Source organism: Loxodonta africana, chromosome 6 (genome assembly GCF_030014295.1).
Source record: "Loxodonta africana isolate mLoxAfr1 chromosome 6, mLoxAfr1.hap2, whole genome shotgun sequence".
Classification (NCBI taxonomy): Eukaryota; Metazoa; Chordata; class Mammalia; order Proboscidea; family Elephantidae; genus Loxodonta; species Loxodonta africana.
In genome coordinates, this window is record NC_087347.1 from 32,821,138 (window position 1) to 32,846,832 (window position 25,695).

Here is a 25,695-nt window from a genome sequence, read left to right on the forward strand (position 1 = left end):
GTAAGGAGTCTATTAAGTCCAAATAAGAGATGACGGGAACCTAATTTAAGCAACTTTTATGATTCAGTTATCATGGGTTTTCATTTTCTATTTTTTAATAGTTTGAATATTTATTATATTTCATGATTATACACAAGGTATCTATTTTGTAGAAAATAACTCACTGTGTATGTTATTCTGAATAAAAACATTAATTTACCTCCAAAAGATAAAATTTAAATATGATTATTAAGAGTTTAAAGGCCTTTAATGCTGATAATAAGTGAATATTATAATTCATCACATGAAAATAGCATTGGAACAGCATCTGTAAGTAATCTAGAAAAATGTGTAGATTACTTATATTAGCAAAGTGATATATCCATCATAGTAAAATAACTTAATGGGATTCCATTTTAGGAATGCATAATAATTAATTATCTAGGTTATTAAAGCAATTAGCATAGACTTGCATATGCACTAACATAAATACTTTCAAGTTTATAAATTACTTATTTTACTTTAAATCTATGAGAATTGAGAAAGTTAAAAATTAGAGTAAAATATACTGACATTATATTAAACTTCTAATAGTATTGACTTTTTAATGAAGTAAAATATAATTATCATAGTATTTTTGTCTTTAGAGTTTAGTGCTCATTATATTTAGCCTAAACTTGCATTGAGAGTGAAGCACTTATTAAGAATAAAGTCAACTGCAAGGAGGATAGCATTATGAACAAATACCATGGCCCCATCTCCTCAGTTCTCATGCACTCCTCAACAAAACGCAATTTGAGGAATAAACTTATGATTTCTTTTGAAGAACTTATACTAAATTTACAAAAAGAAAGCCAGTTGTGGGCAACATGACCCAACTCATGGCAACACATGTATTTCAGGGTAGAACTGTGCTTCATAAGGTTTTCAGTGTCTAATCTTTTGGAAGTAGATGACCAGGCCTTTCTTCCAAAGCACTCCAGGTGGATTTGAACCTCCAACTTTTTGGTTAGTAGCCAAGTGCTTAACATTTGTGCCATCCAGGGACTAAATTTATCAAGGACCCTTAACTGCCCAAAACAGTGCCATTATAACCCTCATCTTACTTGACCTCTTTCCAAAATATGAGCATCTCCATCTTTTTGAAGCTCACTTCTCCCTTGGGTTTTGTGATACTATTCTGCCCTGACTTTCTGTTATACAAAGTCAGTTATCTGTCTGGCACTCATGCACTGTTCATTCCTTCCTTACTGATCTGGATTTTGTTGTGGTATTCAGTCCTCCTCTACAAAGTAATTTTCTTTGTGGCCAAAGCTGATCTAAGAAGAGATAAAGAAAGACTTATAGTCCGTGGTTCAAAGAGAGGTTTTCTTCCTCACTCCTAATGGACATAACATTTGCAGCTGCAGCCATCTCATAAACAGAAAGGGAACAAGCAGGTATATAAAACAGAAAGATGCTGTGACAGAGATCCTGCTATGTGCTTACTAACCTGAGCACACATTGCCCAGTCTCCCTCATAGCTACCCCAATACTATATGACTAAATTCTGATGATATATAACACTCTGAGAGCTAGCCACAACCCCTCCAGAAGAATCTTTCAGTCTCTTTTCCCCCTTATCAGAACTTTGACGGTTATGTGTTGAAAATTACAGTGTTAGAAAAATAGAAAGATCCTAAATCCCTGAGATTCCCTGAGTAACCACTTGGAGAAGAGATACCCAGGGAAGTTGTTCAAATAGGAAACATTTCATTGGCCAGGTATGAATGAAAAAATAAATGTTTATTGTTTAAATCCCCGAACCTCAAATTGTTGAAGGACATGTTAAGAATGGAAGATTGTAGGCAGAGAAATGAAAGAGAATTCTAGAGAGCTTTTAGGTCGCTATTCTCAAAGTGGCATATCCACTGAACACAGAGAATGAGTCAGCCGCAGTGCATGACTTTATCATTAACTTTGGGATGAGTCTTTTCAAGTAGAGAGCATAGAGATGCAAAGAAACTTTTAGGCTAAGTTCTGTGCAAAACAGCTAGTCAAGGAAAAAAAAAAAGACAAACAGGTAATAAATCTTGCCCTATCCCTCCAAAAATAAAAAAAACAAAACACAAACATAATACTGGAGAAGGGGGTTGTAGAATAGATAGCATTAAACCATGCATAGCTTAAACAAGAGTTAGCTGTAGGCATCACAACCTGATTCTATCAGCCAGGTTTCAGGAGCACTCTGAGGGCCCTAGAGAACTATGTCTGCTGATGAAATTAATAGATGGAAGAGAAGAAAGCTGGGGATACTGGGAATTACCATTAGTAGTTTGGGGCTATTTTAAGTTTTTGGTGGGCAGTGCAGGGTAGCCATAAAGACCAGGTCTTAGTGTTAGCAGTTCCCTTAAAAACACTCAGGATTAGTAATTTCCTGAGTCCACCAAACACAAGACATCCCTGGAGAAGGTGCCCTACATACTGTTCAAAAGGAGGATATGATATCTGGTAGATGATACTTAATTTTGGAAAATTCTGATGGTGTATGGTAAAACAGCCAGGGATAACAAGCTGGAGTCATCACAGCCTTCACTGTACTGGGCACCTTCACTGTACTGGGCACCTTCACTGTACTGGGCACCTTCACTGTACTGGGCACCTTCACTGTACTCGGCACCTTCACTGTACTCGGCACCTTCACTGTACTGGGCACCTTCACTGTACTCGGCACCTTCACTGTACTCGGCACCTTCACTGTACTGGGCACCTTCACTGTACTGGGCACCTTCACTGTACTCGGCACCTTCACTGTACTGGGCACCTTCACTGTACTCGGCACCTTCACTGTACTGGGCACCTTCACTGTACTGGGCACCTTCACTGTACTCGGCACCTTCACTGTACTGGGCACCTTCACTGTACTGGGCACCTTCACTGTACTGGGCTCCTCCCCTTGGTTTATTCGGCCATGCCCCAAATTTCCTATACTCAAGGTCAACAGCAGTTTCAGACGCCTTCCACAAGAATGATAGGATCATAAATTGAGATGCCAGTTCATAGAGACAAATTTCATGCCAGATGATGTTAGTCAAGAGCTCCCATGCCTCTGTCCTTTTTTCCACTAACTATACTTGAAGCAGTTCTTTCACAAGACATAACAGGTTTAGAACTCTTAAGTGCAGAGAACAATTTGTTTCAAGATTACTTTTGATACATGATATTTACCTCGTTTTAAGTATCTCTTCCCTTCCCTTCTTGTCCTTGCCTCTCTCTCTCTGTCTCTCTCTCTCCTTTCACTTATCATACTACACATTTGGAGCAAAATCAATAAATTTACTGTACCACTTTGTCCAAAAGTCTAGTCTGTTTGCTATTTAAATATCTTCTTTTACCTTTATATATGTTTCTACATATTCTTGACTTTAGAGTGCCATTGAAAGTTTGTCTCATCATTGCAATAACATACCCTAAGTATGATATTATTGGTAATCATGATTGTTGCCATTTTTGGTAATCAAGCTAAAATCCAAACTACATTTCTCTGTAACAAGAATTTACTAATTTATTTCACTTTCTCCCAGAGGAAAAAAAATTACACATCTACAATGTTTTTCTGGGTTTCATAAAAAAAATAAATAAAAGAAGCAAAGTATTGTGAGTACAGAAATTTTAATGCAAAAAACCACTGGTATGCTTTTATAATTTACTGTTTTTGGATTAAGTCCCCTGTTTTACATCATCCTAATCTCTTACTTTTTGTCTATCAAGGATGAGAATAGAATGAATATAAGATCCTAAAGGAAACACAATACTGTATTTTGAAAGGTAAGAAGTATCACCAGAATAATTTAAAGTCGATAGCATAAAAATTTAAATTCAAAATATAATGTTAGAGAGGCATTGTTACATGAAGGATTAAAAAAAAAAAGAAAAAATTTATCACTGCTTGTATCACAATAAGAAAGCCATTTTAAAGCTGCGACAATCCTTTCCTAAGAGCTTCAAGGATAAAGAAAAATAAAAATAAACACTGTAATAATAACTATGTAATAGAAGAATCTAACATTTGCTTCCCTAAATCAGATTTTGCTTTTAGACCTGATTTCCTTCAGCCATCACTACTAAAAATGTAGAATTATAGCTCAAGAAGACACTAAGTGATTCATTTAACTAGATATATACACATATTCCAAATCTGGAAACAATGTTATTTTCTCTCAACCTGGTCTTCAAATTATACTTTTTTTTTTACACTGATATTTCAAGAAAAGAGACATTTGAGATTCATTCTAGCCCCAAAATCTAGTACCCTACCTGAGCTGTCTATCCTTGTTTAGCTGACATTAAAAGTTAATAGCATCATATGAAAATGCTCTGTCCATTCGGTCTGAATGTGAGTCATTGTGTAAATTCCGAACACCAAGCAGCAGAGCTTTGTGGGGAAGAGTGATTACTAAATTAAGCTCAGATTTTCACATTGGTCCTTACACTCACATACACATGCACCTATACACATTCGGTTTTTTTTTTTTTTTAATTGAAAATCATTTGTTTAAAGGGCTGTCAAAATTAAAATGAAAATGCTATCATCATGACTGAGATGTTCTTATCAACCAAAATAATTTGTACTGTAGTTGAAACAGCACTAAATGAAAAAAAAAAACAACTATTTTAATCTTTAGTTTCAATTAAATAAACCATATATGAACTACAAAATTGGAAATATATTCCATTATTAGGAATATAAGTAACATTACATGTTAGTTACAACTAGGTAGACACAGGCATATTGTACTAAGTGCTAACCATATAACCTATACACTCCTGACTTGATTTTCATGTATTTCTGTAAAGTAGATATTGCATGTCTCAGTCCACTTCTTGGGTGAACAAATGATGCCTAAGTAAAGCTCAATCATTACTGCAAGGTGCGAGTCATACAGTCCAAGCAGGGTAACTTCAGTACACTGCGCTCCGACAAATATCCACGGAAAAGTTATTTTGAGTTATATGTATTCATAGTTACATATATTTCATATTATGTTGATATTTAATATAAATTTTAAACTGCATCTTTCATGACCTTAAAGATTCACAATTCAATTTTAAAGTCCAATTATATTCCTGAGATGTGACCACATCCTATAGTAAAATATGGGATCATCTTCTGTAAACAGAATAAATAAAATGTATTAAATACTGAAAGATATAATGTGGTTGGCTTTCTTACTAAATTTACAAAATTTGTCTCAGTCTAGCCAAGCAATTCCTTTAAAACCAATCCAAACTGTAACCCTGTCCCTTGGCTATGACTGAGCTAAGCTAGAATCTTAGCACTATAATAGATGGACCAAAATCTCCAGAAAAATTTTGAAGTGATGTGAAAATAATTAGAATTTCAGATTTCACAAAGTACTATAACAGTGGTATCTAAATATATCAGTGATTATGGCATGATCAGGAATTCACACAGACCCTATGAATGTATTATTGAAAAAAGTACTGATGTCTATCTTTCTACATACTTAAAAGAATATTTTCAAAGCTAAAGCAAAAGCCATTCAAAAATGACCATAATAAGTGCATTAGTACAGAGGTGCACTGTAAAGGTCGAGTAAAAGTCATTTATCAAGTCAACAAAAACACTGCTTTTTATATGCCCTGATACTTTGTTTCGATGTGGTCTTTTATTAGAGCACATAAAATTAAACAAAATTTTAGCATTTTTTGTTCGCTTCAAACTTAATAAAATTGGCAAATAAGGATAAATGCATGTTCTACCATCAAGAGAGCCACTGTTAACATTTTGATATTTATCTTTCTGTTCTATGGATGGGTGGGTGGGTAGATGGATGGATGGATGGATGGATGGATGGATGGATGGATGGATGGATGGATGGATGGGTGGGTGGGTGGGTGGGTGGGAGGGTGGGTGGACGGATGGATGCATGGATGGATGCATGGATGGATGGATGGATGGATGGATGGATACACATACTCATAAATGCACACTCATAAATATATATGCCTGTGCTTTACAAAATTGGTGGCACAATAGCACTTACTAACACAATTCTTCATGTAGCAATATACCACAGGCATTTTTCCACTCTAAAAATTCTTATAAAGCATGACTGTTTACTTAGAGAAAAATGAAGGGAGAATGGTCAGAGCTGAAAACAGATCTGCCTTATAGAATCACACTGGTTGGAACCTGAGGAGAAAAGCAAACAAACATCTGGCCCCAGAGATTTTGCTGGGAGACCAAGTCAGACTGCACACAAGTTAAACCCAATTTCCATTCGAACAGCACCATAAATCAAAGACAAGTCTCAATGTGTACAGCAATACTTAGAGGTAAAGAATGTCTTAAAGATATAGTCACAGATCATAGAGGCCCTGACTCAGGTCATTGCTGAGATGAAGGATTGGCAAGAGGAATGGAAGCTTTGGTAAGAAGAAGATCGGAATTCTAAAGAGGCAGAAAGGAAAGACTGATATCTTCAGAGCATATACCATGCTCCAGGAATCATGTCATGAGATATTATGAAAATCATCAATTTAATCCTACGGACATCCTGAGAAATGTTTTTCTTTTGCTTGGTCTGTCCAGAAGTTACCACAATGTTCTGGGTACATTTGAAAAATGTGGCCAAATAGATGGCTGAACGGCTGAAGCCAGTAATTTTATTTTTTCAATACAATTGTGAATATTAAAACAGGATCTTTTAAATAAATAAGAGTAAAAACCCAGAGACACCAGTTGGCACACATGAGGATATATCATAACTTGGAGAACAAGAGAGTGGACAGCAATGACTGATTTACCAGCAAGCTAGGCAGGGAGGGAAGCCTGCATAGTGCAGTTGATGCTTGTATAGCATGCATTCCCTTCCTCTCTGGCAACGGTACCCAGATATTTTTCTTTTAGGAACTGCCCTTCCACTTCTTCTATTATCATCCATGCAAACTGACACCATCCCCACCTCTAGGACAATTGATAATTGCCTTAAGTTAACACAGTAGTCATTTTCCTTGGTCATAATGTTCAGCTCTGAGATGGCACTTAATCCTATCAGTCAAGGCAAAATAGAAAGGTATTTGCCTCAACTTGCAGAAAAGAGGACTAGTGGTGCTCTTCCTTTGAGAGTTATGGAAAGAGACCCTCTCTATTTCCCTGGACAGCAATGTAAAAGAATAGAAGTCTGGAACTGCTTCAGCCATTTTGCTGCCAGAAGAGGAGAGCCGGGAGCCAGAGAATAATGTCCATCCAAAAGACAGATCAGAAAAAACGGGAAAATCAGATTCTCAGGAATATCTTTAAAATATGAATCAAGTTTGACCTGAAGTTACTCCTACTTCCTATCTTTTCAGTTACTTAACCAATAATTCCCTTTTATCTTTTAACCAATTTATTTTGTATTTTCTGTTACTCTCAACATGAAGAGCACCAATTTATACAGGTACCAGACTGGGACTTCAGCATGGCTCATGCGGTAGTCTCCAAAGTAATCCTCAGAAAAGTTATTCAATAAGACTCAGTGCATGAAAAACGGAGAGGAGGGGAGGAGAGCGGGGAAGGGTTCACAGCACGAGTTCGGGTGACCTTGCAGGGACATCAGTGGGTCTGGATGTGAAAAAGGAAGAGGACATCTGGTAGGAAGCAATATATTTTTAATTTAAGATCATGAAAATATAACTTTTATACAATTAAGATAAAATTTATTAAGTGGGTGCTTTTGTACACATTGAATCATTGAATTATAACACTTATATGTATATACTTTATAAAAATTAACTGAATATTCCAATATTTACACAACACACATTCTTCTAATAGAAGAAAATAAATTAGCTACAAATCAATGACTAAAAAAAACTATGTTTCTGAATTATATAAAATATATAAATAAAATATTATTGCCTCAAGAACTATTTTCTTGTCTAGAGTCAGATCTTTGAATTTAAAACATAAGTAGTAAGGGAAATTCATAGAAATATGTTGTAGCTTAATTCTACAGGGCAACTTAACCCCAGAAATTTATTACATTCATAAAAAAATTCAAATAGGAAAAATAAAAATCATTATGTAAAATAATAATCATAGCTGTATTATTTATATAATAAAAAATATTAAATGAATTATTATATATATTATATACTAATCAGATATTTAAACAAAGATGGAATTATTAGCATAGAAAGATATCCCCAACACCTTAACTACATAAAGTAGATTTCAGAACAGTATATGTAATATGATCCCAATGGGTGGGGGGTGAGGGGCAATAAAGGCACATATTTCTGAAAGAATAATAGTTACCCAAAATGCTAATAGTGTTTGTTTTGGAATTTAAGGACAGGGAAAAAGGAAACACGTATTATTATTGTTAATAGGAAATACTTCCATTTCTTTTATTTTGGAACAAATAACACTCCCACGATTAAACACCATTATCTCTAAATTTATAAAGTAGCCCAAAGTTAGATATAATTATGCAATAGTTAGTCATTTCTCCTACAATTCAAAACTATCATTGTTACCATTAACTCCCTTATATTAACCAAATAAACACTACTTTGTGTTTCACAAAATTGTTGATAAATCAATACTGTCACTAACAGTATCATAACTATTCACCTTTCAAAATATAAGAAAGGCCAATAAAAGACATTTGTGTGTAGAGTAAGTTTTAGAGAGTGATACTATCAGGTTACAGTACAGCAGAATTTTTTCAATATCCCCAGATAATTAAAAAAATAAGAAAACTTTAAAAAAAAAAACTATGTATCCAGAAAATATGTTCACCCATATATCTCATTTCAACTGCAGCTATAGTTTTGACACTGTACACTTAAAACTGATGCCTCTTATCCATTTCTATAACAGTCTTTAATCTAAACCTCCATCATACAGTATATAATCTGTGAAGTCCAGGTGAAATTAAAGGTCACGGTTGACAAGTAGAAAGATCTACTTATGTTTATACAAAACATTGACTACTATAAATGATAATGAATACTGAAATGCCGATGATACAAACAAGATTTTGAATACATGCCAGTGCTTAAATGCTCTTCCTTGAGCAGAAACATGTGTTTATCTAGGCCAGTGGCATCACCTGGGTGGCACAGAGGGTGCAGGCTGCACCAGATGACACTGTCAGGTGGGGTGACACCAAAATGACTGAATAAAATTTTTGTGCAATGATTCAGCAGAAATTTATTATTACTTTTTTTTAAATCCCTGTAAGTTATAAAAAAAAATTTTTTTTTTTTTGTAAACCCAGCTTACATGTATCAATACATCTACGAGGCTAAAACTCCATGCTAATTTACTTTTTGAACCTTCTAATGCTCTCCAGTCAGAGCTGGGTAGGGCTGTCATTATCACCTGATTACAGTTATGCTTCAAATCAGGTGGTTTTATCTGCACGGGCTACAAACACACTGTTGCTTTCATTGCTGCCATTGTTTCTACAGCTGCCAATTTTGTCAAATTTTCTGGTGTTTTAGCTACAATATTCCGGTAATTAGTATGGGGTGGTGACACCATGAGTTACCGCATTGGGTGACACCAACCCTAGTAACACCACTGATCTAGGCTGTAAAACGTGTTTGAGGGGAAAAGATTGCAAGGCAGCGTCTCATGGGGGACATTAAGAGAAGCGCACTGCTGTGGAGAATTCGAAGGGTCTGAATTTCTTGCCAGCATGGGCAAGTGTATGTCTCACTGGCAGGTGGGGTTCAAGGCCAGAGTCAAAGAAAAGCTCTTTGCTCCAAGGCTCTTACAGAGATGTGCATCATGAGCATTTCCAAAAGGATATTTAGCCAGATTCAAACTCACTGGCTATAGCTTGGAGTTTTTACACTCCTATCCTCTCCCTTTTTTCCTATTTTTTTCTTCCATCTTTACAGATATAAACAGTTTTATATCCTAACAGCATCCCTTTATTTTAGTGTCTCCCAATGCTTTGATTTTTGCTAATTGTTTTAAAATGCTCCTTTTTTCAACTTCAATTGGCTCCCTCTTTCTTTTATCTTTAGCCTCCCTATTTCTACCTGATGTTCCTTATCTTTTCCTAACATGTATTTTTGTTTATATGACATATAAACAAAAGACCTCTAATTGCCTTCGTTTTTACATTGAAAGTCATCTTTATTTTTAACCCACTAGTTTGACTTTTTTATTTGCTGATTTCTACTTTCAGGTTTAACCTATTGATTTCTTTTAACACCACTCATTTTAAATTTTTCCTTTATTGAACTTTAGAGATGTTTTATGCTTCCATTGCCGTAATTTATATAATTTCAATCTCTTACATTTCTAGGCTTTATTATTTCACTTCCATTTACCAATTTCTCTTTAAGCCTTGTCACTACAATGTTTTGTTTTGTATTGATTTGATTTATTTTTAAAGAGTAACACTAGCCTAGGGGAAAATCTTACCACCAGAAAGGGAAGTTGGAAGATTTTGCCCCCCAGCTTTCCCGACAGCATTCCCTATGGTTTCCACAAATGGGCTTTAGCACTTTCATTAAGGCTTTTCCAAAGTGAAAAAGTCAGTCTCACCTCAGAATATTTCGGGGGCTTTATGAGAAACCAGATCCAAAAGGGAATAGTGGTGGTAAAGTGCAATGGGAGTGCTTTGGGCAGATTGTTTCCCTGTCAAACATTCTTCTAAAGTGGTACCTTCTCAGTAACTTTTAAAGTAAAATGTCAATGTATTTTTATAATTATAGTGAAGACACCTAAAAAGAAACATTGTGAAAACAAGACTGTGAGGTATATCGAGAAGCTAGCTAAACAGTAAAACTCCAGCTCTCTCCTTTCAAAGAATCAACACTCAGAATGTCTTTGCCTATTGCCTAACTCATGCATTGCAATGACAGCACTATCATCTCACAGAGAAGTAAAAATTGGTTCTGAGTGAGGGCAAAAAAATATTAGATATTACAATGATCTTTGGCCCTCCAAAGGGCTACAGTATATAAACAAATACACCCAATCCTCACTTAGTGACCATCTTGTTATCCAATATTTCACATTTATAACAACAGTAAAAAATCTACTATCTACTTTGTGCATTAATGAGGTATGACTGGCAGTAACAAACACTGAGGTACAAGGTGAGGATAATGCTGGCTGTGATGGTAAGGTTATGTGTCAACTTGCCTGGGCCATGAGTCTCAGTTTGGCAGTTATGTAATGATGTAGCCATTCTCCATTTTGTGACCTGATGTGATCATCCTCCATTTTCATATAAGGCAAATTTTCACAAAATGACCTGGTCCTTTGAACCTAATCATGTTGATAAGTGAGGACTCGGTGTATATGCCATACTCATGGTATGAAAATTTTATGAAGTGAGGGCACAACTGGGTAAAAATTATTAAATTTGAGAAACTCGTGTCTCTATCAGATTAGTGCTTTAAAAATCCTCTATATTTGACCCACCTCCCATGAATGTGGCCTGGCCAGAAAACCTGCAGTATCTCCTTTTTCTAGAAATTAGCTCATTAATTCATTCCTCCACTGTATTTTTAACTGCCAACTATGTGTCACAAGCTATACTATGTGAAGGAGGCCTGGTTCTTTCCCCAATGAAATGTATAGCCAGTAGGAGATTCAAATATCCAGATACCAAATGGGTAATATATGTTTGATAGAAAATGACTACCACTCTTTGAGATCCCATGGCAGGTAGAGGTAATCTAAATTTGGTGAGTCAGAGAAGACTTTTGAAAGGTGTGATATCTAAGGATACAAGTGCTTCAGGCACTTAGAACAGATTGTACAGAGCTTGAAAGGAAGACAAAGGATGATAAGCTCCGGAACTGAAGGTAGGTAGTTAAATTCAATGTGTTTGGTGGGGTAGATAGCTTCCAAAAATAGCCACTATGAAATCCTTCCCTCACTGTGTGCACATGCCATTTCACTCATCAACAGGTGCCTACTTCTCTCCCCTTATATCTGGACTGGCCTTGTGACTTGCATTGACCAATATAACACAACAAAAATGTCATTCTGGGATTTACAGGCTCAGACTCTAAGACGACTACAAACTTCTACTTCCTAACTTTTGCAGCCCAACTGCCACCCTGTAAGGCCGCCCAGGCTATCTAGTTAAAGAGAGAGAAGAAGAGAGGTTAGAGAAGGGGAGAGAAGAGAAAGAAAAGGATTGATAACTATTGAGAGAAAAAAAAACTACCCAAACAGGGCCTAGAGAACAAAATATCATGCAGAAAGAGAGAGACGAGAAGAGGAGGAGATCCAAACTCCAAACATGTCAGTAAGTTTTCTTGGACTTTACAGCCCTGCCCAGCCACTTGCTTAGTTAGACTAGTGAGTGACAACTGAGTCACACAGAGCAGAAGAAACATTCAGTTGAGTCCAATAAACCCACAGAACTGTGATAAATAGTTTAATGTATTTGATATAACCACTAAATTTTGGAGAGGTCTGGTTGCTGAAACCTCTGGAATATACAGCACAGGGACATAGAGTTGGAGAGGTAAGCAAGGACTAGATGGTAAAAGGCCTCATGAATCTTGTTAAAAGAGTTTAGACATTTTTTACTGTGGACAAGGGGCATTCTTTGAAGGTGCTTTAGACCACAGTGATACAATCAGGATCCAACTAGACAGGCTAAGTGGGAACTTCATCAGACTGGAGAAACCAGGGTTGTCAGCTCCAGGGAAAGTCACTTATTATGGAACAGATGCTTTAATAAGGGCTTAAGATTTCACTTAAGACCAAAGGATGCATTGCCTACCCACGTATTCTCTCTAAAGGTGAGAATATTAAGATGGTACCCTTTTCCTTTTTTTTTTTTTAATGGATTGACTGCTAAAAGCATCACATCTAAATTATTTTCTCTCTCTAGCAAATGGCTAATATCACCTGACATACATTTTGTGTAATAAACTCATTCCAAGTTTTGTTTTTTCTTCGTCATGCTTTTTCTCAGCTAATTATTTTTAATTTACTTTATTTTACTTTGCTGTAATCAATATATATTTTTAACTCCTTTAAACGCTTCTTGACAGTGTAAATATAAATAAGTATATACTTCTATTCTTCCAGGTTTGAGTAAGACCATGCCATTTCTTAGTCCCTTAAATATGTTGAAATATAATAGTTTTAAAATTTTAAAACTGATCACGACTAAATCCTAGATACTCATTGCTGTTGAGTCAATTCTGACTCACAGCAACCCTATAGGTCAGTGTACAGCTGCCCCACAGGGCTTCCAAGGCTATAAAGTTTTACAGAAACAGACTGCCACATCTTTCTCCAGTGGAGCAGCTGGTGGGTTTGAACCACCCACGTTTCTGTTGGCAGCTGTGTGCTTAACCACTGCGCCCCCAGGTCTCCTTAATTCCTAGGTAAACCCTGAAAATTCCCAAATAGAAAACTCTGCCATTTTGAAGTTCAAGATATTTCTTACCACAAATGACATAATGTGTTTTACCTGCAGTTGTTTCTTAATAGATGTGATACAATGTAGCCATTCTACTTAGATGTTTAAGGTATTAAACACACACTTGGATAGTACTCACGATGTGCCACATTATCTACAAATATTAACTCAAGTGGATATCAAAACAAACCTATGTGGTAGGTACAATTCTCATTTTACAGATGAAGGAATTGAGGGAAATAGAAGCTAAACAACTTGTTCAAGATCACAGGGCCAATATGAAGAAATAGAAATAAATAAGTAACTTGGCCCAGGACACGGGGACAGTATGTAGAAGAATTTGAACACAGATCAACTGGCGTGAGGGTCAATAATCTTAAACCACTATTCTAGGCTATTTCCCTAAAATTATGCCTTTTAATTTTAAGCAAATTCACATTAATTGGGAAGAGAGAAGATGAAAGCATAGAACAATCAATAAAGAGCTAGGAGACACTTGTGAAATTGTAAAGAACTATACAGATGTTCACTGTTAACTAGTAACAGGCCATAGCATGACCTAATGATTAATGGAAACAAATTCTGACTCTCAAATGGGTTCAAATCCTGGCCTTGTCACTAACCAAATGTGTAACCTTGAGCAAGGCAGAAAACATTCGGAAATCTCAGGTTCCTCCTCTATAAAACGGGGAAAAACAGCACCGTATTAAATAACGTTTCATGAAGATTTTTTTTTCATGAGGATTACAAAGGCAATACGTGCAAAGCCTTTAACATTGTTACTGGCTCACCCTCTCAATAAATGTTCGTTGTGATTATTGTTATTGTATTATCAGCATCCAAGATTTTAAGATAAGTATTAACTGATCTTTAAAGTGAAGGGAGACCAATCAGCTAGTTAACCACATTTTTATTTAGCCTAGTATTTCAAAGCTTATAATTTCGGCGAACCAGCTTTGTGGTAAGATAAACCAATAAAATACAAATTCTGAAGTGTATGTCCTTATATAAAAGGTCTGAATTGTGAAACACAAACAGTGTTTTACTAAGTACTATCCCCGAGTATATGTCAGTATTTAAAATAAAAACCACTTTGGAAAAATCTAACAACACCAAAAAATAACTTTAAGTAACTCTTAAATTGCTTTGCTAAATAGACTATGGCTTCATTTCACTTGGACTAATCTAGCACCTAAAACTGTCAATTAACAATTTTCAGGATTTTTTTCTTTCTATTTCTTCCTATTAAAAAGAAAAAATAGATAAATCTCACAAAACTAGCATCTGAGATTAAAATCAAAATTACTTCCTTAGAATAACCAAGATTCAGTATACTATCAATTCAATATCTAGTTTCAATATCTAGAAAACCATTACAAATAAATGTATATTCTCTCCATAGCACAAAAGGAAAAGTGCACTCTCTATGCAGTGTACTGAACAACTAGATTTAAATATACTGCAGAACACTGCACAAAAGAAGAAAAGGCTCAAAATTATCACTAAGAAATTGTGGTGGAGTCATTTCTCAATCACTCTTTTTGCTTAGATAAAATGAGGTAAACCACATTCTTCTTCTGAAGAGAACTACCAGCATTATTATGGCAGTTCCTTGACAATGCTTTACATAAGAAAACACCAGGAAGAAAAGCTAGAAACTTTTAGAAATAACTATTTTTTTCACCAAGTGATGTGTTGATTGTTTGAATTTCCTTAAGCTTAAATGTAAAACAAGGAAACCCGGTTGGTGTAGTGGTTAAGTGCTACCTTTGCTAACCAAAGGGTTGGCAGTTTGAATCCACCCAGGCACTCTTTGGAAACTCTATGGGGGCACTTCTACTCTGTCCTATAGTGTTGCTATGAGTTGGAATTGACTCGATGGCAACAAGTTAAATGTAAAACAAATGCAGATAAAATCTTTTTGTTCACGGATCACAATTTACCATATGGTTAATATTATCACTTTAAGAAACATTCCATTTTCTTCATAAATCAAATAACTGATACCTAATTTATCATCAATTAGTTACGTCCCTTGAGAAATCTTTGACATCAACCTGGTTTAACATAACAAAACAAAAGCATAAAACCTGCACAGTGGCGATGGCAGCTGTAAGAATTGCCACAGATAACACAAGCTAGTTTTGAAGAGTTCTAGAACTTCATATTCAGATCAGAAATTTATAACTACCTCTTTTCCTGTGCGAAAGGTCTCCCCACACCAAGAACTGTGCGTATATTTGCATACGAACAGCCTACAATCTATATCATAAACCATATATTTCCTTGCCCCTTGATATATACTGTATAAGCATACGCCCCCACTTTTCTAACATTGCTCTGATATGATTAGGAGCTAGAACAGTCATGAAACTAAGAGGCTTAAATCCTTACACATGTACTTGTTACTTTTTTCTAAAGGAAATGTGCAGAAGGAACGATCTGTGCCAGGTGAGCTCCTTTTGTCCTGCTCCCTCCAACCTTATCCTAAGGGCTGAAATAACAGCAGGGCTCCTCCATCCTTTCCTCCTAGGCCTGCAGTCAGTAAGTGGCCCTCTAGGTCTTTCTAAAGCAGTGATTACAAGTATGGAAAAAAGCCTTTTTCTCTCTTTCTCTGTCTCTCTTTCTCTGTTGCCATCTTATCCCCAATGCTTAAAACAGTGCCTGGCACATGGTAGGGATTTATTACACAATCATTGAGTGGATAAAGAAAATCAAAGAGAAAAAAATTTTGTCTCAATTCAAGATCTCTTATTCTCCCCATGTATTGATCCAAGTTTTAGCAATGTAACCCAGTTGTGTCTTGGCCTTCAACGCCCTCCTCCTCAGAGGGAATCTGATTGAGAAAGAGAAGATTTTTTATTTTTTCCTTTTTACCTTGCTGTTGTTGTTGTTGTTGTTAGGTGCAGTCAAGTCAGTTCCGACTCATAGTGACCCAGGTACAAAAGAAGGAAACACTCACTGCCCAGTCCTGCGCCATCCTCACCATCGTTGTTATGCTTGAGCCTAGTGTTGCAGCCACTGTTGTCAATCAATCTCACTCAGGGTCCTATGTCTTTTTTGCTTGCCCTCAACCTTACTAAGCATGATGTCCTTTTCCAGGGACTGATCCCTCCTGCTACAAGTCCAAAGTATGTGAGACTTAGCCTTGCCATCCTTGCTTCTAAGCAGCATTCTGGTTGCAATTCTTCCAAGACAGATTTACTCATTCTTTTGGCAGTCCATGGTTTATTCAATATTCTTCGCCAACACCACAACTCAGAGGCATCAATCCTTCTTCAGTCTTCCTTATTTGTTGTCCAGCTTTCGCATGCATATGAGGTGACTGAAAACACCACGGCTTGAATCAGGCACACCTTAGTCTTCAAGGTGACATCTTTGCTTTTCAACACTTTAAAGAGGCCTTTTGCAGCAGATTTGCCCAATACAATGAGTCTTTTGATTTCCTGACTGCTGCTTCCATGAGTGTTGATTGTGGATCCAAGTAAAATGAAAACTTTGACAACTTCAATCTTTTCTGTTTATCATGATGTTGCCTACTGGTCCAGTTGTGAGGATTTTTGTTTTCTTAATGTTGAGGTGTAATACATATTGAAGATTGTGGTCTGATCTTCATCAGTAAGTACTTCAAGTCCTCTTCACTTTCAGCAAGCAAGGTTGTGTCATCTGCGTATCTCAGGTTATTAATGAGTCTTCCCCCAATCCTGGTGCCCCATTCTTCTTCGTGTAGTCCAGCTTCTCGGATTATTTGTTCAGTATACGTACTGAATAAGTATGGCAAAAGGATATACACCTTTCCTGACTTTAAACCAAGCAGTACCCCCCTTGTTCTGTTTGAATGACTGCTTCTTAATCTATGTACAGGTTCCTCATGAGAACAATTAAGTGTTCTGGAATTCCCATTCATCGCAATGTTATTCATAATTTGTTATGATCTACAAAATCAAATGACTTTGTATGGTCAATAAAACATAGGTAAACATCTTTCTGGTATTCTCTGATTTCAATAAGGATCCATCTGATATCCCTGGTTCCACATCCTCTTCTGAATCCGGCTTGAATTTCTAGCAGTTCTCTGTCAATATACTGTTGCAGCTCCTTTTGAATGATCTTCAAGAAAATTTTACTTGTGTGTGATATTAACAATATTGTTTGATAATTTCTGCATTCGGTTGGATCACCTTTCTTGGGAATAGGCATAAATACGGATCTCTTCCATTTGTCTTCCAAATTTCTTGGCATAGACAAGTGAGTACTTCCAGCACTACATCAGTTTGTTGAAACATCTCAGTTGGTATTCCCTCAATTCCTGGAGCCTTATTTTTTCCCACTGCCTTCAGTGCAGCTTGGACTTCTTCCTTCAGGACCATCGGTTCCTGATAATATGCTACCTCCTGTAATGGTTGATTGTCTACCAATTCTTTTTGGTATAGTGACTCTGTGTATTCCTTTCATCTTCTTTTAATGCTTCCTGTGTCGTTTAATATTTTCCCTGTTGAATCCTTCAACATTGCAACTCAAGGCTTGAATTTTTTCTTCAGCTCTTTCAGCTTAAGGAATGCTGAGTGTGTTCTTCCTTTTGGTTTTCTACCTCCAGGTCTTTGTGCATGTCATTATACTTTGTCTTCTTCTGTTGCCCTTTGAAATCTTCCATTAAGCTCTTTTACTTCATCATTTCTTCCTTTTGCTTTAGCTACTCAACTTTCAAGAGCAAGTTTCAGAGTCTCTTCTGACATCCATTTTGGTCTTTTCTTTCTTATCCGTCTTTTTAATGACCTCTTGCTTTCTTCATGTATGATGTCCTTGATGTCATTCCACAGTTCATCCGGTCTTAGGTCAGTAGTGTTCAACACATCAAATCCATTCTTGAGATGGTTTCTAAATTCAGGTAGGATATACTCAAGATCTTACTCCGGCTCTCGTGGACTTATGCTAATTTTCTTCAGTTTCAACTTGAACTTGCATATGAGCAATTGATGGTCTGTTCCAGGGTCAGCTCCTGGCCTTGTTCTGACTGATGATATTGAGCTTTTCCATTGTCTCTTTCCACAGGTATAGTCAATTGATTCCTGTGTTTCCCATCTGGTGAGGTCCATGTGTACAGTCACTGTTTATGTTGGTAAAAAATTGTATTTGCAATGAAGTCATTGGTCTTGGAAAATTCTATCATGTGATCTCGGCATCATTCCTATCACCAAGACCATATTTTCCAATTACCAATCCTTCTTTGTCTCTAACTTTTGCATTCCAATCACCAGTAATTATCAATGCATCCTGATTCCATGTTTGATCAATTTCAGACTGCAGAAGTTGGTAAAAATCTTCAATTTCTTCTTCTTTGGCTTTAGTGGTTGGTACGCAAATTTCAATAATACTCATATTAACTAGTCTTCCTTGTAGGCATATGGATATTATCATATCACTGACAGCACTGTACTTCAGGATAGATCTTGAAATGTTCTTTTGGACATTTGTCAGTTTGTTATACTGCAGGGGCTTTTGTGTTACTGTGATACTGGAAGCTATGCCACAGGTATTCAAATACCAGCAGGGTCACCCACAGCAGACAGGTTTCAGCTGAGCATTCAGGCTAACACAGATTAGGAAGATGGGCCGGCCCTGTGGTCTACGCCTGAAAAGAATTAGCCTGTGAAGAACTTATGAATAGCAACGAAACATTGGCTGACATAGTGCTGGAAGATAAGCCTGTCATGTTGTAAGGCACTCAAATATGTCAAGGGAAGAGCTGTCTCCTCAAAGAAGAGTGGACCTTAATGACGTGGATGGAGTCAAACTTTTGGGACCTTCATCTGCTGATGTGGCAAGACTCAAAATGAGAAGAAACAGCTGCAAACATCCATTAATGGGAACGTGGACTGTATGAAGTATGAATCTAGGAAAATCGGAAGTCATCAAAAATTAAATGGAATGCATAAACATCAATATCCTAGGCACTAGTGAGCTGAAATGGACTGGTAATGGCCATTTTGAATTGTAAAATCATACGGTCTTTTTACCATGCTATGACCTATATCTCTGATATTCATATATCAAAAGTGGATGGAATGCCTCATTTTCTTTCTCACATATTCATCATTAATTGAAAATTCAGAATGAATCCATGAATTTGGCAATATATTTTAAATTTACATTTTTGGTAAGTTGCTACATAAAAGCATTCTTCAGGTTTGGCATATCTACCCTTACTTCCCAAATGGAGAACAATCTGGAAAATAGTTGCCAAGAAAATCAAGTAGCTAGAGAACTGGGAGTTGGAGTGAAAATACAGGTCCCAGGTCAGCAAGGTTAGGATTAAACGTCACTCAGCTGTCAGAAGGTCACACGGATGAGGAAGCTAGAAAAGTCAAAAGTCCACTGAGGGTCTTAGGAAGACTTAGAAAACCAGATATATGAGAACTGGGAGAACAAAACACGTATACAAATGAGAGACTGAATTTTGAGAATACAGAAAAGCAACAGTTTTTCTTCAAGAAAGTAAGACAAATAAGGCAGGCTGTATGTACTAAAGTGGCTTCTTTTATGCGCATTGCCGTTCAGTCTATTCCAACTCACAGTGACCCTATAGGACAGAGTAGAACTGCTCTGTAGGGTTTCCAAGGCTGTGAATATTTACAGAAGCAGACTGCCACATTTTTCTTCCACGAAGTGGCTGGAGGCTTCAAAGCACTGACCTTTCAGTTAGCAGCTGAGCACTTAACTACTGCACCACCAGGGCTTCTTTTATACTTCCTGCCAAATGTGAGAACTTGGGGCCTTGAGTGTATGACAGAAATAAAGCTAGCTACTCCACACTGTGTGAGTAGTGTTTATAGCAACCTTATTTGCACTGAATTGGCCAATTAGGGCCCTGACTATGAGTAGAAAAATTATTTTAATATTTTTAAAAACATAAGATCATAGATATTCAAAGAGATCATTGGGCATTCAAACAAAATCATTTTTAAGACAGAGGGTGACATCAGGTGATATCTAGGTTATAAGTGGGTAATGCAGTTTGAAAAAGTTGGCTCTATACCTATGGTTGCACACAAATGTTTTCATTAAATGCACATACTCATTCCTTCAACACAAATGGAGCACCTCCTATCTGTCAGGGATTATTTGTAATGATGAGAATCGCACAGCCCCTGTCTTCAACAGACCTTGTTGGGGTCCTGGGGGGTATAGACACATAAACAAATAATTGGGATTCAATATGATATGTTCTATATACCCCTATATTATGCATTCTTTATATTATGTACCTAATACCAAGAGAATAGAGAGGAGATTTGGTTTAGGGATGGAGATATATTTCAGGAAGCTGGAGTATTTACCAAGTGGAAAAGGGAGGTTAATGCATTCCAGGCATAAGGAACATGAGCCAGGACACAAGCATGTGAAAGAATTTCAGTGAGTCTAGATCATAGCGAGTATAGCGGCAAGTGACAGGAATAGGCTAGAAAGATAGGTTGGGGTTAGTCTGGGAAGAGCCAAGTATGTCTTGAGGGCTCAGAAATAATCAAAGACTTTAATACAAATTTTTTTTTTTAATACAGAAATAAGATATCTTCATTTTAGGAGGATTACTATGATGACAGCAAGGAGGATAAATTTGAGTAGGGGGAACAAGTGGAGGCAGAAATACCAATAGGAGGCTGTTGAGGGAACATAAGCAAAAGGTGATGAGGAACTTTTGACAGAGTGAATGGCTAATAACTCATTTTGTATATAAAACACAGGCTGAAGTAATGTGATAAGTCAGTGGTAAGGGGGACATAGGAAAGATTCACAGGTGAACTTATGTGACTATATGGATGATAAAGACACTAACCAAAATGGGGCGGGGGGAGAAGGTATGAGTGGAGGGGAAGGGAATGGCAAAAAGAGGAAATTGGCTTTGAGACACTCTAAGTTTGAGGTGCCCATGTGATATACAGGAAGGAATTTTCTACTTTATGACGTACTCTAAGTTAATAGTTATTGCATTGGGATAATGTCAGTAGTTTTAGATTAAATTTCAATTCAGAGCATAAACATTGTTATGTATGTTGGATATATGAGTCAAATAAAAAATTTCATTACATTCTTTGATAAGAAACAAAATAATAATATAAAACCAACATGACAAAATCATGCTAGTCATAGAGATATAAGAAATTGGTGAAACTGGTTTAAGATTGAAAGCTATCAGTACAAGCACTGGCATTTACAACCCATCCACAATATAACTATGAAAAGCAAGTAAAAATAAATTATGGGATACCAGTTGACATGCATTGACTTTACCATGGTCTAAAAGACAAGGTCTTAGATAAGTTTAGGGGAGGCACTCCATCAAGCAATGACAGAAATTGCTGATTATTTGCACTTTATCAAGTTTTGCCACCTCCAATTAGTAAAAGTGAATTATGAGTAAATGTGTGAATATAATTTTACATACTAAATAAAAGAGGTATAGTGGTATTTGTCCTAAACCATCTGCATTACAAAGATGAAGCTTTGCTTTTAACTTCCTATTATGCAGTAAAAAAACAAACCAAATCCATTGCCATCAAGTGAATTCCAACTCATAGCAACCTTACAGGACAGAGTAGAACTGCCCCATAGGGTTTCCAAAGAGCGGCTGGTGGATTCAAACTGCCAACCTTTTGGTTAGCAGCCATAGCTCTTAACCACTGTGCCACCAGGACTCCATTACACAGTAGGTAATAGGAGACACGAGAATGTAGCTAAGAAAGAAGCTGGAAAGAGATAGCTTTCACCTTTACTAGGATGTTATTAATATATTGCTATTGCATTGAAATATACTTACCTTATCATAATAATATACTCCAGAAAAAAAAATAGAACTTTTTATGTAAAAACTAAATGTTTTAGCTTTTCTAAGCAGAAACTATGTCCTAAGGGAGGCAATCATAGTTTCAATTTTTATCAGCCTTAGTTAATAGGTAGGATTTTTATGCATTGTTGGCACTACAAATAATTGCTATATATAATTATAATATGTCCAACAATGCCTTCATGTAGGTCACTGTGGTTATTACCATGAATCTAGATAATTAAAACAGAATGAAAAACAGTTATAGCCCCAGAAGGGCAACTGTTGATCTCTTTCTGAATCTATGAAACACTGGCATTGAAAATGCTTGTGCATCATCTGTGACCAATGAAAAGCCCTTTCCATAATGTTAACTGTAAGTTGACCCAGCAAACAAATGAGAACACCTTCTGGAGGATGACAGCTGCTCAACAAGCCCAACTTGGTTTAAAGCTGAAGTCAGATACATACAAGGGCACAAAAGACAATCCGAAAGAAACTGAAAATCTAATCTCTTAATTAGATGATGTATTTATGCATGGAACACACTCAAAAAGATAAATATCTCATTAAAACGTATTTTTACTTTTACTGTAAATTAAAGTGTATCTTCCTTCTTAAAACATAGAGGCAAAAACATTATCATTATTTAATGGAAGCTAACTGAATACCCTAGTACTTTGACAGTAAAAAACAAAATATATATTTATCTTATAGAAAAAGTTCTAAATTATTCTGTACATTACCTATAACTAATGAGTACAAGAATTTTTATCTGCATATAATTACCCTCCTAAGTGGAATTTTCTTGATGCTTCAAGGAACCATAAGTTCTTTCCCTTTGATAATTCAAAATTTAAATACACCCTCTTCTCTAATGTTTTGGTTTTTTTTTTTTCTTTTTGGATGTAATATCATAAAAGTTACAACACAATTTAACCTTATTATAAATGTGCGTTATAAAAATATCAGTAAAATCTATAGCTTGAAAAGGATTTAATGTTTAATATAAAAAATCACATTTTAAAATATAACTAGTAGGCACTTGAAAACACAATTTGCAGCTAAAACAATAAGGGAAATTAGCCTTTATACTGATCCATGTTGAAAAAATTACATTTCTATAATGCTCATTTTTTACACTAAAAGATATTTTTACTTCTGGTGTCTGTTTCAATGGAAATTCATGGAATAGTGCTGACATGAGACTAACTACTTGACAGGCAGGGAATACAGCCATGAAGTTTGTTTACTGCACAGTTTAAGGAGTCCCCTCCATATCAAAGTCTACTTGTAAATTTCATAGGCCTCACAAACTTAACATGCCCAACCCCATATTCCAAACCTGCTTCAATTTTAGTCTTCCCTATCCAATTTAATGGCCTCTCCATTTTTCATTTGCTCCTACAAAAAATCTTAGGAGACATCCTTACTTCCTCTCTCTGTCTCTCACTTCATATTCAATCCAGCAGAAAACCTGTTAACATTTCTATCAAAAAATAACAAAGAATCTGGCCATTTATCAGCATCTGTATTTCCATCACCCTGGTCCAGGACATCTTTACAATACTCCTGAATTACTGAAATATTTCCTAAGTGATCTGCCATCTTCTACCCTTGATCCCTGCAACAGTCTACTTTCCACATAATAGTTAAAGTTACTTTGTTATTCTATAAGTCAATTAGTTAACTCTTCTGCTCACTACCACCCCCACCCCCGGCCTTTCACTTCTAAGTGCCTAACTTTATTCTGTCCTCCTCTCCTCCAAGTTCACGTCCTCCTTGTTATTCCTACAACATTGGACATGCTCCCACTGCAGGGGGTTTGCATTTGCTCTTGCTATAATTCTTTTCCTCAGCTCTCTGCATGTCTCACTCCTGTATCTCCTTTAGGTTTTCATCAAATTTCATCTTTGTAGAAAAGCCCTGGCCACCCTCTTCAGGCCTAAAGCCACCCTGCACTCCATTTCCCCTGTCCTGCTTTATTTTTTTGTATAGCACTTATGGCCATTGAATACTGTACACTACATACATTTTCATTATTGGTTCATCATCTGTCTCCCCAACTAAAGGTAACTCCCTGGGATTAGAGATTTATGTCACTGCCCAGAATACTGCCTGACATGTACCCAACAAATTTTTGTGGAATGAATAAATGCTTGTGAATGTACCCTCAAACCTTTCTTTCTTTTTGTTTAAATTGCCTTTACCTCATATAGCCTAAGTAATCTATTTTCACAGAAGTGCAGTGCATTAGTTGGGGCTATTAAAGCAGTACCTCAGGCAAAGCCTGATGAGGGCTGAGCAGCGCTCTTCAAAGCAATAGATGATCAGGAACCTGTGTTCCGTCTATCACGTGGCTCAACACTTTCAAAGTCCTTTGATTTGAACCATAAGATGAGGACAGAGCAGAGAGTCTCATTGCAAATCTCATATTAAGCCTGGAAGTGGTACGCCCTGCCTTTGGTCAGGATGAGTCACACAGCCAAATTCACTGCAGAGGGGGCTGGGAAATATAATCTTCCAGTGGGCCCAGGAAGGGAAATTGAATTGCTGAGCTTTTAGCCAGTCTCCTCTGCACATAACTTAGGAAAACACTATTTACTGTTCTTTTTTTTTCCATAAAATAACTTTAAAATTTATTCCATGTGCCTACTAAGAGCCATGACTGAAATAAAGCAGAGTTATGGAACTGAGGAAACCCTGGTGGCGTAGTGGTTAAGTGCTACAGCTGCTAACCAAAGGGTTGCAGTTCGAATCCACCAGGCTCTCCTTGGAAACTCTATGGGGCAGTTCTACTCTGTCCTATAGGGTCGCTATGAGTCGGAATCGACTCGACAGCACTGGGTTTGGTTTGGTTTTGGTTTTTATGGAACTGAAGGAATCTCTGGGTAGTACAAAGGTTAAGCACTCAGCTACTAGCCAAAAGGTTGGCAGTTTGAATACACCCGGAGGCACCTCTGAAGACAGGCCTGGGAATCTGCTTCCAAAAGGTCGGAGCCTTGAAAACCCTTTATGGAAGTTCTACTCTGCACATATAGGGTTGCCATGAGTTGGAAATGACTAGAAGGCAACTAACAACAACAACAATGGAATTGAAAGTGACTGAAGAAATGAGAAGTAAAATATTAGTTGCATATTTTAGGGACCACTGAGCAGGTGACAGATGAGCTGAGGTATGCAAGATAAGAATGAGTTAAAACCAAAAAACCCATTGCTTTTGAGTCAATTCCGACTCAGTGACCCTACAGGACAGAACAGAACTGGCCCATAGAGTTTCCAAGAAGTGCCTGGTGGATTCGAACTGCCGACCTTTTGGTTAGCAGCCATAGCACTTAACCACTATGCCATCAAGGTTTCCAAGTATGAATGAGTTAAAAAAAAAAAAAAGACATACAAAAATTGGGAGAAGTAGCACTACAAGTAGAGGGAAGAGCTAATATAAAGACCTCGGAGCAGGAATAAATGTGACTTGTTTTAAGAATAGCG

The 25,695-nt window shown here is 36.7% G+C and overlaps 1 protein-coding gene across 6 annotated transcripts in view; it reads right to left on the bottom strand.

Annotated features, from left to right (window-relative positions):
* Positions 1 to 25,695, bottom strand: part of LOC111747568 (sperm-associated antigen 16 protein-like) — an 803,762-nt gene that overhangs the window by 586,535 nt on the left and 191,532 nt on the right. The window lies entirely within an intron of this gene.